Source organism: Mastomys coucha, unplaced genomic scaffold (genome assembly GCF_008632895.1).
Source record: "Mastomys coucha isolate ucsf_1 unplaced genomic scaffold, UCSF_Mcou_1 pScaffold3, whole genome shotgun sequence".
Lineage (NCBI taxonomy): Eukaryota > Metazoa > Chordata > Mammalia > Rodentia > Muridae > Mastomys > Mastomys coucha.
Window position 1 is genome coordinate 66,409,206 of NW_022196909.1, and position 12,867 is coordinate 66,422,072.

Genomic DNA, 12,867 nt, shown 5'->3' on the forward strand with positions numbered 1-12,867 from the left:
CTCAACTTTGATATATTCCAGTGTATGTTGCTTACTTTTTCTTACAATTCCCCAGTGTTGAATCATGGTATTCCCTTCAAAATTCATGTTGAGATGTAACTTCACACACATTAATATTATGAAGTATGGCACTTGGGGAGGTAGTGAAGCCGTCTTGTCTAGGATTGGCACAGTGGTAAATGGCTGGCAGTTGAAGGGTATACCCTCTTGATCTTGGCTTTCTATCCTTCCTACCAGATGAGCCCACAACTTTCTTCCTATCCAGAGAGTGCCCCAACTTAGAACTGCCTTCAGGCAGAGAACAGTCTTCCAGAGCAGCACATTGGTCTTGGATTCCTCCCACCCTTTTTCTTTTCTTACTTAAGCAGACTTCAATGAAAGCTGTGTATGCAATGCCTCTACTCCTGCATCTTCTTGATTGTTTCTTCCTTGTATTTGCCCTTCTCCTTTCCTACTTGTTGGGATTTGGCTTTCCTCTCCAGAATTTTCTTGTGGTCCCTGTCCAGCTTTAGCTTGGTGAGACCCACCTTGCTGGGGTGGATGCCCACATTGACAGTTGTGTCATTAGCCTTCTCTCACTGGACTTGTTCAATGTAGATGACATATTTCCTTCCCTATACACTTGGACCACTTTGCCAATCTGCTGGCCTTTGTAGTGTCCTTGAACAACCTCAACTTCATTATCTTTACGAATTGGCATAGATCAAACATTATACTTCTGTCTCAGTTCCTTGGAAAGAGGGGACGACATTATCTACCACCAAATGTGAGAAGATGCATTGAAATGCCATTTGTGGTTCTTGCTTTGGTCAGAAGTCATGAAAGGATTGAGTTTTATTTTGGTAGCTGTGATCCAGCGATGGATGCAAAAGGCAGATTTGCCCATCTCTTAACTTATGAGAAATAAATTTCTGTTATTTTTAAATCACCAGTTCTGTGATGTTCTGAAACAGCAAAACAAATGGGTTATGGCCATAAAAAGGCACCATTTGCTTCTTTTGAAGAGTGTAGTAGTTAATGTTCATTGTCAACTTGACTGAATTTTAGACTCATCAAGGAAACCCACTTCAAGGCATGCTAATAAGTGTGTTTCCTGAAAGGTTTAGCTGAAAGGGGAAACCCATCCTAAAGGTGAACAACACCATTGGCCAGGGTCCCAGGCTCAATGAGTAGGGGAAGGAAATGTGAGCCTGTCTTTCAGCTCATTTTGCTTGCTGACTCTGGATGCAGTATAGCCTACTGCATCAGGATCCTCACCCAATACCTTCCCTGCCACACTGTAGGAACTATATCTGTTCTTAAACTGCAAGCCTAAACAGAAAGTCCTTCTCTACAATTGCCTTAGCGAGGCATTTTATTGCAGCAAGAAAGTTAATTAATACAAGAGGGGAGGAGCTTTTTTACATAAATAAAACACACAAAGTTTTAGAACACATGTGGCAAGAGTCCAAAAACGCAAGGGATGATCATATCTTAATCCTAAATCTTAGTATCTTACCACAGCAGAGATTCCTCACTTATGCAAAAGATCCTTGTGATCTGGGTGTCTTTGCTGAATGGCTTCTTTGCATGCTCTGACCCACTGATTGTATTTTATGGCTCCACAGTGTCAACACAGAGCTTCCACATACTTTGCAAAGGACTAAGAAAGAAAACAGCTTTATTCACCTACTTCTGGAAGCTAGTGGCTTCTCCTCAAAACTATTGGCCAAAAAGTGTCACATGATTGCAACAAAACTGCAATAGAAGCTGGGACTGTTGAGTGCACATTTTGTGAGCCCTGACCTCTTCTGCCCTAACCATTCAAATGCAGCTTAGGAGCACTTCCTCCATGAAGCTCCTCCTGCCTCTGCCAAGAAGAATCAATTGCTCCCCCTGATTCTGTTTCCATTGAACGTTGACATATTTATTGATGACTGATAGCTGAGAAACAGGTTTTTCATACTTAGGGCTTATTTAACTGTAAAAGGACTATTTTCTGTCTTCTGTAGCAGACATTGATTTTTTTTTTCTGTGTTCAAGATCTTTCTTCTTTGGAGGACTGCCTTTTCCAGCCCTCATGGCTTTCCTGGCCTTAAGCTGACTGCCCACTCCCAGCTCCAGGGGACAGACACATAATGGCAGTGGGTGTGTTCTAGTCTCTGGAATACTGTGTTTAGTGTAGGGGTAATCGTGACTCTCAAGTTGGTTTGATGGGACACAATAACAAACTTTTCTTATCTTTTTGTTGCTGTTTGGTTGGTTGATTGGTTACTTTTGCATGATAAGATTTTTTTCCATGATGATTTATAGCTGTAGGAATAATAGCTGCTGGGCTCTCTGAGGCCTTCAGTGGGTAAGGCCTGATAGAGAATGATCCCAACACAGAGGGAAGGGGAATGATGGAAAAGAATAGTAGAGGTAACAACAGAGAGAGAAGAGGAGTGGGAAGAAGAGGGAGCAGTCACACACAGTCGCAATTCCAGAACACTAGAAACAGGAAGAGAAGGAGTAGGAGTTCATACAGACCTTGGCTATGTAGTGATGCCCTGTCCAAAATACCAAGAGCTGAGGATGTGTGTGTGTGTGTAGAGAGAGAGAGAAAGAGAGAGAGAGAGAGAGAGAGAGAGAGAGAGAGAGAGAGAGAGAGAGAAAGATATCAGGGGAAAAAGTACAGAACATGGCCAAGGCCTTGGATTCTATCCCTAGTAAACAAATAACAGCAAATAAAACATGAACAACCACAGCAAAATAATAACAATAAATAATGAATGAATGGATGGATGAATGAGTAAGTAAGTAAATAAATCAATCAAGGAAAGAGAATGAGAAAGCTAATAGTCTGATTTGAACCACCAGTTCCTGGGTTAACAGCCTGTAATAATTTTATACTGAACTTTTCGATTATCTACATTTTCTTTTAAATTACTTTTTGCCTTTTTTTTCTAAAGCCATGTTGAGTTCACATGTAACTGAACTGCTTCTGACTTTTCAGACTGGAATGGAAGGTATACAGTAGAAGTAAGACATTTTTCTCATTAACATATGGAGATGAAAGGGCAGGCAGTAATGGGTATTGTGGAGCATTCCGTTTTGACATGACAGAGTACAGAGCATCCCCTTGGTTCTGTACCCACATCATCTTCCCATATGTTGCTTTCTCCTATGCTTATCTCCTTCGTTGCTTTGTCATTCGCATACATAACCTTTACTCCTCAAGTATTCTCACTGCCTAACCCAACCAGGTTCATGCCCAGTTGCTCATCAGCCGTTGAGTCTGTGCTTGTCTTTAGTTTGTTCTGAGTTTAGGGAAGTCTCCAATGCCTGTACTCACTCTTGCTTTGACTTTAGCAACGTAACAGACATTGTGATGGTAATGCCTCAGAAAGTCCCAGAGGATAACTTATCAACAGCAACAGCGTCTTCCATCTCCCACACAGCTCTGCAGCCACACTCCTCCCTGTGTGAGAGCCTTTCCATCTATATTCTCCTAATTTTTCAATAATTCTATTGTTTTAAGTAATAGAAGTTAGGTTTCTGGCTGTATTTCTGTATGTCTGAGTATAGATAATAATGTTTACCTATCCACAGGGAATAAGCTGCCCAAGGCATGGCTGATCATGGGTGTGAATATCTTCAGTCTCTATCCATCTGTTAGCTTAGATCAAGTATATTTAAAAGTAGTTGGCAAGTGCTGTGTTGCTCCCTGCAACCTCCTCCTTTTTTCCTGTTCCACTTCGTCCTCTTGTTCTGTCCAACTGAATTCACAAAGAGAATCTCATACATGGGATTTAATTTGAGAAGATAGGATTTCCCTTTTCATTTCTGTTACATATGTCCTTGTCTGCCACAGAAGTGAAGAATATGAGAATCCCTCCTGTTGGCCAATCTTGGAAGCATTTTGTGGGTACCATCAACCACCAGTTTTAGGTTGGTGCATCCAAAAGTTCTAGATATTTCTACCTCTCAGATGCCAAGACACCTACTAAAGTTTCCATGGCTGAACAAAAAACCACACGAGTAACTTGACTCTAACTGAACACATCAGTCTTCTGAGGTGTGGTCTGGAGTTCATACACATGTGATTCTGCATGGGAGAGTTGTCAGACCACGTAGTTTCCTCAGATCCACTGGCATTGGACACTTGTATTTGGGAGAACCTTTTGTGTAACCCAGAGAACGTTCTCAGGGAAATATTGGTCTAGTGTGTTAATTAGATAATTTAAATGATATTTCCCCTGTTCTAGGAATGTCCCACGTATGTCTCCTTGTTGTCTTGTCTTCATTGTGTCAGCCACTCTATCTTGTTTGGGTCCTGCTGCGTAAGTAGCCATTATCTCAATGGTCAAGCACAGTGGTAACTCAGCTAAAAAGGAGTGTGAGTCGTCTCCAATATGTGGTGATAAATGCTTGCAAAAGGTTGAATTAACCTTTGATGCTAAGAAGAAAAGGGAGGAGGGGGAGAAGGAGCTTAGAGAGGAGGAGGAAAAAAGAAGGAGGAGGAAGGAAAAGAAGGAAGAGAAGGAAGAGGAGGAGGAGGATGACGAAGAGGAGAGCAAGAAGAGGAGAGGAAGAAGAGGAGAGGAAGAAGAGGAGGAAGACAAGAAGGACAAGTCAAGAGAAAGAGGCTGGATGCAGGTAACACTATCCCCCATGCTCCCTGAGACTTCCTTTCTGAGTGGAATATGAGGGGCTTAATATGGTCTTTAAAGAACATCAGGTGGAGAAATACTTTTGTTTTTATTGTAAGGACACATTGACTTGTGTGCCTGCAATCATTTAATTTTTATGGCTTATGTGTTTCCAATTTGCTGGAGGAAAACCTGTGCTGACTAATTTAGACCAGACCAAAGGACAGACTTTTCACAGACCTACACAGTCCCTGATACATGGACTCAAGAAACCATTAAGGCTCACATGGGCCTTTCCTCTTTCCTAAGCACAGAATAGTGTTAGTGTTAACATCAGGTGTTTTAGCCCACTGCCTCCAAGTTCCTTTACTCATTATCATCCAGATAATGTAATCATTTTCTTCATATAATATAGCTACCTCTGGATTACTATATATTTAAATGAAGTTAAAGGTGAGAATTGATGCCTCTTTTGTTTCTTTCTCTTTTATTGATCTCTGCAGTCTTCTTGTGTCAATGAGAAGAATATGAGTTTTCAAATGACATTGCTTTACAACTTTATTTAGCTCAGTAATAATAAATGCAGCCTACATATTGTTCCTTTATACTCATCTGTAAAGGAACATCAGCTTCACAGCAGAAACAAAACCTTGGAGACACATGCTAAGGAGACACATGCTAAGCGACACATGCTAAGCGACACATGCTAGGAGACATACGGTAGGAGACACGTCACTCTTCCTACACTGCTTTTGTCTTATCACTAAGGATTTAACTCTATAGTCCCTCAGTGCAGGTTTTTGTAAGAATTTCAGAACAAGCTTGGGTGCCAGAACTAAGTGCAGGGATTATTTTCCTTCTGAACTAAGCAACTGACTGATGGAGAACAAAGCCACTGCGTCTTGTTATGGCTGACTGAGCTGAGAAAAGCGCTAAGTTAGACTGTACCTTTAAGTAGCTCTATACTGTCTGGAGCTTCAATCTTGGTATTGTTTCAGACTTGCTTAGGGGTCTGGGAAGCAACCTGCCTAACCAGAAGGTTGACACAGGACTTTACAACGTCTCTAATTTGATCGCTTGCTGGTCCCTTCATCTCTATAGAGATAGCTCTCTTACCTCCACCATAGTGTTGAAGTGCAGTAGAGCTGAAGACTATCAACGGCAATGTTTATCTTGGATCAGACATTTGAATGATCTACCCACTTCTTAATGTTCTCTACTTGTAGGAATAGGGTTTAAAGACAACACAGGTACTCATTGTGCAGGTCTTGTTTTCATGGGAGTGCTGGAATATAGCATGACAGACAGATGAAAGTCTTTTATCGAATGTCTAGTGGTAACAGAAAGGTGTCCTCTGTGGTGAAGCATAGCTTTATGGGCAAAGTGAAGCATTGGGTTTTCACAAGGTTTTTCATACCATGTCATGCTGTGCAGTTTACTCTTAACCACATGTGGCTAGGAAAAGCATGTTTCAATGGGATTTAAGCATGAAGTTTCTTCTTTCATTTCCACAAATGAGAAGCAGATGCCCGGAGTCTCTGGGTAATATTAGGTTTTAATAATGCTGTCATGCATCAGGTTAATTAATTGACACTGACAGTAGTACTAATAATAGTAATAATCACAATAAACTTTTACTGAGTGTTTACCATGTGTCAGCCGTCAGTGTTTTATGTGTATTACTTCATGTAACCCTCAAATCCCCATGTGGAAGGTTAGTGAGTTCTTTTTGTTTTAGGCCACCCAGATGTTCTCTCCTTTCCTGTCAGTAATGGTGTCCAGATTTTTCTTCCTCCCAGTGGAGATCCTAAGAACTGAGGGGGAAATGGTTCCTATGCCCATCCATGGAGATGGGCACTAATGATCTTAAGCTAAGTTTATCCCTCAGCTGATACTGTTCAGTTCTGAGTTGATCATGTGACTTAGCTTAAGTTAGTTAGCTCTCCAGTGACGTTTTTGTAGGAGGTACTAGGTTTTCTGTGGAAGTTCTTCTAGACCTGACAGTCATCATACTAACTATGAGTATAAAACCTGCTTAGGGAAGTCACCCTTGGGCAAACATAGCAACAAAGGAACTAATAAAGACAAATAAATAAATTGGAACTTTGTGGATTTCATTGAGCAGCTATGTTTAGGCTCAATTAAGGTCCAAGCTAATTTTAGGTTTTCAGCCTTTCATCATCAGGTTTTCTGGCCCTGATAATAAAAACTTTGCTAAGAGATTCTAAGATCAAAATGTTTATTTTCCAGGCATGGAACTGTGCTGGGAGTGTTTGAACACATTCTCAACTTTATTGACGAAGTAAGTGGGGTGGTAGGTGTGATGATCATTGCTCACTGCCGATTTGGTGGCTAGGTTTCAGGGTCACCTAGGTGACATCCCTCTGGGTATAACTGTGAGAGTGTTTCCAGACTAATGAAGACCCATCCTACAGACAACATGGATGCTGGGACAGAAACAAACAAACAAACAAACAGTAGAAAAGGAGCAAGACTGTCCAGCAAACTCCAGAGTTCAACTCCCTGCTGTGTGCATGTGGATGCAGCACGGCTCATTATACTCCTGCCACCGTGATGGCTAACGACCTCAAGCCGCAGTCCAGAAACCAAACTCTTCTGTCTTTAATTTGACAACCTCGGGTCTTTTGTTGCAGCTCTGAGAAAGGTAACTAGTAAGACACGGGATTTGGATCCCGGTAGTTTGATTACAAAATCCACGAACATAGCTGATATTCTGAGAGAGCGGAAGGCTCCATACACTTGAGGAGAGAGTGCTGGAGAAAATAGATTCCTTCTGCTTCTGTTATCTAATGAAATGCAAACTTAATTTGTGAAGAGTGTGTTAATTTATCTTTAAAATCTTGGGCCATAGACCCTTTGTTCTCTACAATTTTCAGTATCTGCATTCTGAGGTGGTCATGAAGCCAAAACTTCTTACTGGAAAAAGCATTATAAATTACCTTGTTATAAATTCATCAAATGGAGATTTTAGCACTATGTTTTTAGAATAGGATTGAAATATATCCTGAAATCATAATGTTTCTGAACCACATGTAAAATAATCAAAATATGCATTTTTGAAGTTCAGGATAGTTAAAGGTGGGAGTTCCCTATGGAAGAATGATATACAATTGACTTTGACCTCCTATAATCTAAGTTCATGATCATATAATAATTAATTATATAATTATAACACACACACTCATACACACACACACACACACACATACACACACATATGTATAACACATACATTCATAGGAAAGCTTTATGTAGGTTTTTAAAGACCAACTGAACAAAAATTAAATGACTTAACCAGGCAAGGTAGCTCACACCTCTGGCCAGTTTGGTCTACATAGTGAGACCCTGTGTCTAAAAAATAATAATAATAATAAACCAAAAACCAAAATAATAAACAAACGATTGATCCAAAAGTTTTCCCGAAGTAGAAGATAATTCCTACCACATACGACGTTCCTGCTGCATAGGAAGAATCACAAATGAACCAATTGGAAAGACTATTTCAAATTAATTATTAGACTATTACTAGAATGATCCACATTTTTTTCTTTCCACCTAGACTGGGGGAGAAACAAAGAAATAGTTCTTAGAAATATATGGTTTTATTCCTCAACAACTTGCTAACTTTTTAGCAGTCAATTAAAAATTAATCTTGCCATGGGGGAATGAATGTGCAAAGTATAATAATACACATGCATGAAAACGAATCCAATTATTTTACATGCTAACTAAAAATTAAGTAAAAAATTAACCATGCAAAGTCTATATAATATAGACCAAATTCTAAATGGAAGAAAATAGCAAAGACTTAAAGCTTTTTTTGAAATTAAAGTGTAACAAGTCATTTTTACCTTTTCTTCCCTTCTTCAAACCTTTTCCATGTACTCCACTTACTCTCCCCCAAGTTTACAGCCTCTGTAAGTTTACAGCCTCTGTAAGTTTACGGCCTCTGTAAGTTTACCGCCTCTAAGTTTACAGCATCTGTTTTTTTAATCCTATATATGTATGTATATGTATTCCTAGAAATATAAATACAACTGTTCAGTCTGTGTAATGTAATTGTAAGTAGTACCTGATTTTAGGTCTAAATACTTGGTATTGGATAGCCAAATCGGGGCTCTCCCCTGGAGAAGACTGTCTTCCATTATCAACCTCCCTTAATTGCCTGTAGTTCTTTGCCTAGGCTTGAGGCCCCAGGAAGTCTTTGTCCTCTGTGTTAGCACGTACATTGGTGTTGTCCTTGCTCAGGGTTTTTAGGTAGTGATGTTGATGTACAAAGACTTTTGACAGAAACTGTTGACAAGAACTAACTGCCTCACTAAAGACATGGACAAAGCTCAGCCAGAATTTTTTCAGTGATCACTGGAACATGACAAAAGTTGTTAAAATCCATATCCTTGTTCAGCATCCTCTGAGCCTGAGCCTGGGAATTGGCATGGAGCACCTCTTGCTGTGGCCTTTCTTCTGCAGGTCACCTAGGTGACAGTCTGTAAAAGAGCTTCAGGAAAGATGCCTAAACCTGGGACTTGGGCAAAATGACTCAGCTCAAGGTCCAGCTTAGAAAGATGTGACAAATCATGTGTAGGAGTGGTTCTCTTTAAATAATAGTCTAGCTATTGGAGGGTTTTAGTTATGGCAATTAATGATAAGTGACTGTTTAAAATAATTGTTTAATCAATGGTTCAATTTTTAAAATGTTAAGAGTAGTGTGGTTAAGAGGAATACTCGTTTTCTATGAATTACTGAGCTGTATTACAAGTTTATCTTGACTGCTCAACCTGCTCAATGGCTGTCTGTGATCAAACACCTTGGAGCAGTTTGCCTAGATAGGAAAGAAATTAGTGCCCAGGTGAAAAGTGTGTTTAGAGTCTTAACCTCGCAAACCTCCCAAAGGTGACAGGAAAGCCTGATGTCCCTGCCTAGTGATTTCACTCCCAAAGTGCTCTCATTGTCTCTAAATAGAGCAGGAGGGGCTGGGCTCTTAGAAGCCATGGGGTTTTAGTAACTTTCAGCTGACTACAATAGATCTCTCATAAAATTCTATGCAAACTGCCAGGATGTTCGTTATTCCATAGGCAAGAATGAGCATAAGTAATAACACTGAGGTAAATAATCATCCTGTAAATGTTATCGCCCAGGAGTTCATCATGAGGTCATGCACTCTGAACATCTGGCTGAATGAGTCAATTGTGAATTTTCAAAGCCTTCTGAAGAGTGGTAAGAACTGCCTGCTGTCTTTAGGATTCTTGCTTCTGAGCAAAAACACCTGAAATAGTCAGTTGAGTAAAAGAAAATCGACATGCCAGTGTTGAAAATGATCACAAAACGATTTTCTTTACCTGTTTAGGAAAAGTTGTGATGGTTGTACACTCTTTTGTCACCAGGGTCCTAGGTAAATGGTAGAAAATGGCTACATACCATCATTGGCCAGGCAGCTTCTCTTGATGCCATGATTTACCCAGTAATAGTTTCCTACGAGGTGGGAGACCTCTACTCGCCCAACTTCACTCCTTTCTCTCTCTCCTGTACCTGGCGACTACACCTGGAATCAGCACACCATCTCAGGTCAGGAGTTGTAGGGGACTCTGGACTTTTCGTTTTGTCCTCTTGGCACACCAGACATTTACTAGCACTTGCCAGGATCCTTAATATCCCCGTGTTGCCATCATTTGAAGAACTTCCCTAGAAACATTGAGAAGGGAGATGCATAGAAAGAGGCTGCAGAGCTGGAGTCTAGGCTCCACGGCAGTGCAGGAGGCATTATTAGGTCCAATGTTGCTCCATGATGTCCATGCTTATTGATTGATTATCAACGAATTGATAAACTTTTGTGGGAATGGCTCACAAACATGGCTCAAAAACTTAACTATGAAAAAGGTCAAGTGCAAATGTTGCCCAGAAGATATTGACTGGGTTTTCCCTGCCCTCATGGAAGTTCTACACAGCTCCACTGTGGCCAGCCTTCATCACTAAACTATATGTCCTGGAGACACTTCATAGAGCTTTGGCCCCAGCCTGTGTGTGTGGTGTGTGGGGGGGGTGTGGAGGGAGTATGGTGTGTATGTGTGTGGTGTGTATGTATGTGTGGTGTGTGATATGTGTTTGTGTATGTATGTGTGTATGTGTTTGTGTATGTATGTGTGTGTGGTATGATATGTGTGTATGTGTATGTGTAATGTGTGTGTGTAGTGTATGTGTAGTGTGGTATGTGTGTGCAGTGTGTATGTGTGTATATGTGTGTGTGTGATATTTGCCTGTGTGCAGTTGTGCAGGTGTGCTTGCCCACATGGGTGCAGGATGTCTTTCTCAATCACTTCTTCCCCTCACTTGTAACAGGGTCTCGCATAGATCCTGGAGCTCTCGTTTCTAGACAACTGGCTGGCTAGCGATCCCTTGGGATCTGCTGCCTCTTCTTTTCAACATTGGAGTCAAGCCATGGGCTCCCGTGTGGATGCTGGGGATGCACATTTAGATCCTCACACTTGCAGACACTCTGTAACTGGGCCTTCGGCGCAGCAGAAGCAGAGTTCATCTACGGGCTCCCTAAGGGACTCAGCAGTTGGCCTCTTCCCAATTTTGGCATTGCTAAACTGCTACAATCCTATGAACATTTGATATTATATACAGGGGCTACTCCTTAGTGGCAGGATAACTAAGCCGAAGGGGAAGGCATACCTTTGTATTTTAATAGGTAGAAAAGGATTCACTGATATGTTTGAATTCTGGGCTTGACACATCATCAGAATGTTCAGTCCTGAACTGAATTCTGTACCTGAGAAGGTGGAGCTGTTGCAGTAAAATTGGGGGCAGGTTCAAGCTGACTCATCAAGCAGAAGAGATGGGGTCGGGGCTTGAAGGGGAAGCAGGGAGGTACTGATGTGGAACAAGGAGACAACTGGAGGCTTGCCAAAACAACACCCTTTCATCATTTAAGGGAAGCAAATTCTAGGAGGCATCGTGAGCACTGTGGTGATCAAACAGGCAGAGGATGGGAACAGACTCTGCCCTAGGTAAAGCCAGTCCCCGGCAGGAGAGGGACTAATTAGAACAGAGAGACAACAGCTCAGCCCTCACATATGGAGTCGATCTTACTTTAAATAGGTTAAAGATTCATTACAAATTATGATTTTTCTCCCTAGTGCCCTTTTGATAACAATAGATGCTCAACCCCCCCCCCCCATTTAGTTTGGATACAGCCAGAACTACAAGAGTTGTTCAAAGAATCTCTCTCCCTAACCCAGGAACTCACTTTCTACTGCAGCACTGCCCAGGTGGCCCTTTCTGGTTTTGTTTGTTTGTTTGTTTGTTTGAGGTTGGAAGTGTTAGGAAATGTAATGAAGCTGCAGGAGGGTAAGGGGTGCCTGGGTAGACACATGCTAAGGTGTCTCCTTAAGAAATAACACCATTCGACAGACCTAGTGTAAGGGAGGTTTTATTTGGGGGAAGGCAAGGGAGTGAGGGGACCTGGAGAAGGGGTAGGGACAGACAGACTGGAGCAGAACCATGAGGGAAAAGAAGGCAGGACAGAGAAGGACAGAAAGAAAAAGAGAGGCCTGCTGAGGAACACGTGGGAACAGAGGCAGAGAGAGAGAGAGAGAGAGAGAGAGAGAGAGAGAGAGAGAGAGAGAGAGAGAGAGAGAGAGAGAGAGACAGACAGACAGACAGACAGACAGACAGAGACAGACAGAGACAGAGACAGAGAAAGATAGAGACAGACAGAGACAGAGAGATAAGTAGAGAGGAGGGTAGCAAGCAGTCCTTTTTATATTCTGCCACATCTGGCTCAGCTGCTGCTAGGTCCCTGAGAATCACCCACCCCGTAAGACACCAGGAAGCAGATCTCCTAAAGTAATCTGTGAGGGAGTCTCTGCCCAAGGTACAGGAGGAAGGGCTATAAAGGGGGGGCAGGTCCATGTATAAAAGGGTCAACAGTTCATCTGCCCTCAGTGTCCCCTGACCTTGGTTCTTGGTGGACGAGGGCTGCTTCTCTTCCTTAGCTCACCTGCCTTGGCTTTGAAGATCTCATGCTCAGCTTCTGTAGTCTTAACTGATGTGTGTCCTCAGCGGAGGACAGGTGTTTTTCAAACTGAGTTATTGTAATGTTGAGGTGTAAGGAATAAGGATATCTTTTGTGATTGAAAACGCCATCATCTTACAAGAGTCACTTTTACCTTCTGACTTTATTTTATCCATTGGAAAGGATAAATGAAAACTTACACCATACAAAAAGATAGCT

At 41.6% G+C, this 12,867-nt stretch overlaps 1 pseudogene; it reads right to left on the reverse strand.

Annotated features, from left to right (window-relative positions):
• Positions 1 to 398: 398 nt before the first annotated feature.
• Positions 399 to 886, reverse strand: LOC116074482 (annotated as a pseudogene).
• Between the last annotated feature and the right edge of the window lie 11,981 nt (positions 887 to 12,867).